Here is a 7,327-nt window from a genome sequence, read left to right on the forward strand (position 1 = left end):
TCGTCAAAATCATAATCAAAAATCTTGGTTAGCGAGAACNTACAAGAGAGAATAGACAAGTGCACACAAGTTTCAATTTATGCACATCCGTATTGACTTGAAACACCGCATTGGTTTCACATCAATTGTACTAGCTCAGTACTCTTAACATGTACAAACACACACATGTATGTGCATAAAACACCACCAAAAATAGAATTTCTTTATTCAAAATATTAAGCTACAATTTAACAAAATTATTACGAAATTTTTTATTTTTTTGGAATAAGTCATTTTTTGATGTTTATATGTAACATAATATAATGTTCATTAAATGAGATAATCGTACGAGGGAATTGATGTGAAATTAAATAATATTTTCAATTGCGCGCAGTTATCGTAAAAGATACTTCAAAAAGAATCGAAAAACAAATCACATCAACAATTTGTGTGGTCACCGCTTGTGGGTTTCTTTTAATTAATACGATGATGTAGATTCATCGTACATACCAAGGATAAAATGAAATACGGTAATATTTGGTTGTATTTGGATAGATACTTTGAAATTCATCGAATATAATTTTATTGTTATTAACGAAATATTAAATTAAATTTAAAATTCATATTTTATTTATTTATATGTTAGTATCAGAATATAATTAATCTGAATTAACATGAAATAATGTATAAATATGAAAATAATAAATATGAATTTTATAATCTTGTTTTTTTTAAATAAAAAATATATTTGAAATATATCAAACCTAGTGAGGTCGCTTGGAAGTTTTACGATTATTAAAATGTAAAACAAAATAAAAATTACGTTTTATGTTTTAATTGACTGTCGGTGGGAATTTCGAATTTTTTTATCATTTACTTATATTCAGTGTTGTTTTCTCTTCCATAATTAAATTAAATTTCAATAAATATATGAATGTACTGGATAAGTAATGGGCAAGGGACCGAAAGTACTTGGAGTTGGGATCCACCACGTTTTGAAGGGAGCTCCAAACGATCAATTTGCTATTGTTGAAATTTAAATAATTCATTATTAACTTTATTTTGATTGTACAACAAATCCGTTTGGGAAATTAATCTCCAGACATTAATTTATAATTTATCACAGTCACTTTGGTTCCAAGAGAAGATCTTATTGAACTGGATCAAATCGAAGATCTTTCTCACAAAATTGATCGTCGAGACGATTTTATAAGAGTTTTGTAACGTTTGACTCGTTAGTTGTTTTTCAGATTGATAAGATAGTAATATTTCTTATTTTTGTTATCAAAATTTTCATTTTTTTCACTTCCAACATGTTTAATTGGTACATTTTTATGTTATTTTGTTGTAGAGGGAAGTTTTATAGTCTTGAATCAACTTTGAGCTAAAAAATGATTTTTTACTCACATTTGAAGTTATCAAGATAAAGTTGTAAAAGGACCAAAACGGAAGAGAACCCGGAACAAGACATGGCCACGCCTTGTGACTGTTTCGCAGTTGTCTTGTGATTGAATATAGAACTCGAAAATTAGGATGATAAGATCATATTTTTTTAGGAGTCCTAATTGTGGTATTTAATTTATGAGTGGGTCTCATGTGAGACCTTCTCACGGATCTTAATCTGTGAGACGGGTCAACCCTACCCATATTCACAATAAAAAGTAATACTTTTAGCATAAAAAGTAATACTTTTTCATGGATAACCCAATTAAGATATCCGTCTCACAAATACGACCCGTGAGACCGTCTCATACAAATTTTCGCCTTAATTTATTGAAGACTTTTGGATAGAGAAATTTATTATTGATGTAATGAAATATTTGATAGAGTTTTACTACATAAAAACTCTATCTTCCTTATTGATAACCTAATATCTTCCTAGTATTAGTAGGTTTTATTTTAGTTTTTTGGTTTTATCTTCATACTTCTCTCTTCAACGTGAAAAACAAGAAGGCACAAAAGAATTTCTTATTTCTCTCCACAATTTCAGGCTAAGTTTTTATTTCTGATTCAAGAGGTATTTATATTATTTCAATTTTATCACAGTGAGTTTATCACACTTAAATTTAATATTCTTATTTTGTTCAAGTACTTGTTGGTTTATGATTTATTAATATGAAAGTTGTATGTTGATTAATCTAACAATTTAATGCATACTTTTCTACTACTATCAATGAATTCAGTTATCCATAATTGTAATGAATTATTGGTATATGAATAACGATTTATTATGTGTCTTGTGCTATGGAAATTTATCAATTGCAACTATCTTGGTTGTTATATTTTATGATTAACTATTTTCCAAAAAACAAAAATGATATTTTTAATTAATATGGAACACTATTTTGTCCAATTGATTATTTATAAGTTTTGACTGGATGTTGGGTTTGATCAATTAAATAAAAAAAAACACAAGGGTTTTAAGGATTATCACTAGAATTCTAAGGTTAATTGCTTGTAATTGCAAGAATTAATAATTTGTCGTCCGATGACCAGCGATACAATTGAAAAGTGGAACCATATGAATCAGAACTTGGTAAGATTTAATTTCTTCTTTCAGCAGATTCATTTTAATTAATTAATTAATTCTTTTTAAATTTATTATTTTTCCTTACATGATAATTTTAGTTTTATGAGTTTATTTAGTCATTATCCAACAAATCATCAATTTTTAATTGTTTTTTCTTCAAAGAAATAAATCTTATATTACCTGTAGGTTCGACTCTACTCACTATTACACTCATTTTATTTAGAGAATATGAATTTAAATTTGGTGGCACAACGACAGCATATCACATATATTAAAAAATAATTATAAAAAAGTTTACAAACAAAAATTATATTTTGTTTCTTATTTCATATTTAAAAAAAACGAATTTTTTTTATTAAATATAAAAATTAGACTATGTTTTGAAATGATCGAAAAGCCATAGAAGTGAGACAGAAATATTATATAAATTCGGGTATGGAAGAGATGTGGATGAGATTAAGATCGGAGATATGGGACGACATCTACCCACACTTTAGAATAATTTAATATTATTCTAAAATGATTACGATCTCGGGATCTGAAATATGGCTCGAATATCTATGCATGAGGATTAAAAATTTAGTCTTCCGAGGAGGAATTCTATGTTGTGCTAAAACTTTTATTTTATCCTTCCCAAAAAGGAAATAATATATTTTTTAGAAAAAAATCATGCGTCATATCTTCTTCTCGCCGTCCCAAGAAATCGAACTTCTACAAATTTTTAGACTAATTTGAATATTTATTACAAGAAATAATCTATATGAATTCATCGAAGTACAAGAGTGTTAAAAGATTAAGATTTGCATAACTCAATCCTAATAACTAGTTCCATAGAAAATGAATGACGACTGGGATCGAAGCTAATCGTTCCGGCATGTCTTCAAATCATAATCAGCTACCCAAAGTCCCAACTCATATTGTTATAAATTGCATGCATCATACCGAAATCACACTGCAGTTAATATCCGATCCCCTGCACAAGCAATGCGATGAGTGATGCATGCATGCAGTTTAAACATACTTTTGGCTTCGAAACAACGAGCCACTTGGTATTGAAGCGATGCATGCATGTTAAGGATACAATTATGTCACTAGTCCATTTGCCATGCATCTCCTAGCGGCCTCATCACTAAAATTCACAATGTTTCAGAAACAATCCAGTCCCAAACTAACCAATTAAGCAAGGTAAACAAACGATATATGGACTATATATAGTGCGTCTATCAGCCGAAGCATGAAATATTGTAGCCGTAAATACAGCTTGTGAATTTGTTTGGCTCAGTAGAATTTTAGCACATATGAAGCAGAAGCAATACAGTACTTGTACAATAATTTTTTGTTACGCAACGACAAAGAATCCGGTTCATCATGCCATATCAAAGTATATATCTTGAACTCGGTCATCATATATATCAGAATTTGGTAACTAATCAAGAGATTCAAGTGGAATATTTTAATTAATACAAAAATAAAGAAAGTTTGCTTGTCTTCTCATATTAATTCGCACCATTTTTCTGCTGGAAAGAGCTATAATCTACCTAGTAAAAACTCTTCATGATGACGACAAGAGATGCTAGCTAGCTATCTCCTTAAATTTCTACCCCCAAATTCTCATATGAAATCAAAATAATGATGCATATCGAACCTCTTTCTGAAATGTTGATTTGCTATTGAACTGCTTACAGTTCCAATATATATTTTACGTTTTCATCCGCATTTCTTCTTCCTTGAATTCTTCCATCGATGAGAGCCCACCTGTTCGATTACAGAATTTAACGTCGAGAAAACCCATCGTGGATTCTTGGCCGCTGGCTTTCTCGTCTGCTAACACCAGAAATTATCAGTACGTATTTATTGATGATCAACATATTCCCTTCTATTTGATTTTATTTTTTAGCAGCAGCTCGCACACATCTTGTTCGTGCATGATAATTATTAGCGGCCAAATATTATAATGTAACAAATTTAACGCCATGAAATAGACAAAAACATACCAAGTTGAAGGACAAAAAACATGCTCAAAACTAACCATCTTTACAATTTTCTTTTTAAGGTTCAGAAAACTGAATACGATCCATTATCTATGTGAGGAAAAGTGAAAGGAAATGGAAATTAATTTTCCTTTTTTTGTCCAACAGTGGTATATATCAAGTTTTTGTAGCAGAAAATAATTAAACCAATAGTAATAGTAGTAAAGGAGAATGATCATGCCAATTAATTAACCAAACATTATTAAAAGTTCAGTTATTAAATAATAAGCACACAGTTATTTCTATATATATATATATTATTCAGGAAAAGTGTGATTAAATATGTTTAGATCTACGGAATGTTGAGAAAGTGACATTATATTGTGAAAATATATGTTTTTTTTTGTCATATTAGGTAATCGCAAGCGCATGCAAAGGAAGTTTTAATTAGTTATCTATTAGGGTATTATAATTAAGGAAAATAGTTTTTTTTATCCATTAACTTGTTATTTTTTGTTATCCATCCATTAAAAATTTTCAAAGTTTTGTTTTGCTATATTTATTTTTAGTTTTTGGTTATTTAGTGTAATTGTTGACGTGATATTAGAAATGTTTTTGGGACACAAAAAATGCTGACGTGTCAAGCTAACAAGTCAACAATTGAACCAAAATATCGTACACTAAAAGTTTGTATATTAAAAATAAATTTTTAAAAGTTAATAGTCCAAAACAAAAAATACAAAAAAATTTATTTTTCTTAAAATTAAACTTGATCTGGCAAAAACACACCCAAATCGAAGCAGTAGGACCACCACCGTATAATCGCGATCAAATTCAAATTTGATCCAGTTTCTATGGGCCTTTTGTTCGATTTATCTGGGCCGCTTATCTAATGGACCTTCAGTTAATTATATCGATTTATTGGGAGGAAATATATTTAGGGTTTTTACGTATAAATTCGTAATCTTATAACATCTACAGAATACATACATACAATGAGCAGCTTGTTAATGCTTGAAAAATCCACCGTGGAGATGGTAAGATTTAAGAGCTTGACTATTTTCGAGTTTGACAACGATCATTCGATCACGTCTTCGGATCTAAACAAGATTTTGCAAGCCAGCTAGCCATTGTTAACTTTAAAGTTCTAATAAATCCATGTTAGAGATTTGGCACAGATGGAACTTGTTCTTTCCTCGGACTGTGCTTGTGACCTCGAATAGGTTCAGACACCGGAGTACCCGCACACGCCGGTTTATTCTAACTAGTTAAGTTTTTTAAGTTAAATAATATATAATAAAATTCGACGGTGCAGCCTAGCTAAAGACCGCTATAAACTTCACAAGTATTCGGCATATAATTTAAACGACGCAACCATGCATCAGCTCCATCGTGTGGGTCTATAGGGGTCGAGACGACATTTCATTCATCCAAGACGTATATTATATTCTATCGATTTGTTGTCCTAATTAAGACATGTTAACCACAAATATGACTTGCTTAATAACGATTATTAAAATAAGCATTTAACTTGCTCCATTTTTTTTCTTTTTATTGCTCTATCAATATCTGATGCGATTTCCATATCACACGTACGTTTAACATTATAAAAACTTGTGGAAATCGATGTCCTAACTATATATATACACATATATAGTACAAGGAAGTTCCCTAGACCCTAAAAAAGTTTACATATATGTGCATGGGACATTGATTTGAATTCAAATTTACGTATTACTTATGTCCAAAATTCACATATTATTTATTCAAAAATCATTACTTTATTTGATGTAGAAAATTATATATATATAACTCAAGAAATATTTTGTTTTTATTATGGACAAAAGTTATACAATGAAGAAAAAAATTCAAAAAATATGTAGCAGGTAGCCGACTAACGAATGGGGCTGAACCAGGACATGCATATTATTAGATACTGAGATCTCATTGTTTGTCCCATGTGTGCTACAGCCTTGCTAAAGATTCCCCTAGATCGATTTTAATCCTCACTCATTTTTTGTCTCCTATTTTATCAATTCATATATATACTAGTTCAAGAATTAATACTATAGAGTTATTGAAAGAATAAATTATTAATTATAAACACAAATTAATAAAAGTTTTGTATAATCAATATTAAATATGAAATCTCGAGATACCATAGATAATAAGAGTTTTTGTATAATCTGTTAGAATATATTATTATTAGCTCTCAAAGATAGATTAGTCATTTTATTTTTTTTGTAGTTTTAACTTAGATATATAAACATCATTCTTTGTAATATTTATTATTGAGTTCATAAGACGTGCAACTTGAGTTTTCACTCTCTGTTTCTTCATGGTATCAGAGCCTCTATGTAACGATCATGGGTCATTTGGCTGAATCAACATGAGCATCAGCCTATAACCATGCACCACTACTGGTCATGAGTCGTTAGGATGGTCCAGCATGAGCCGTAGCTCATGTCCATGCACCGTCACTCATAAAATATCACATTCCTGGAGGTCCTGAGTTTAAGTGTTGGGGGAGGCGAAAGAAACAACATTTCAAGGGTGTGATATTTTATGAGTGACGGTACATGGACATGGGCTACAGCTCATGTTGGACCATCCTAACAACCCATGACCAGTAGTGGTGCATGGGTATAAACCGAGGCTCATGTTGGTTCAACCAAATAGCCCATGATCTTTACACTCTATCTCATGGATTTGTCAATTGTAGAGAAAAACGGTTAATCACATACCTTTATAATATTTATTATTGAGTTCATAAGACTGCTCTTCATAATCAATATTAAGTATAAAATATTGAGAGACCATATATAACATTAATTAGTTTAAAATGCTC

This window comes from Primulina huaijiensis, chromosome 1 (genome assembly GCF_012295235.1).
Source record: "Primulina huaijiensis isolate GDHJ02 chromosome 1, ASM1229523v2, whole genome shotgun sequence".
Lineage (NCBI taxonomy): Eukaryota > Viridiplantae > Streptophyta > Magnoliopsida > Lamiales > Gesneriaceae > Primulina > Primulina huaijiensis.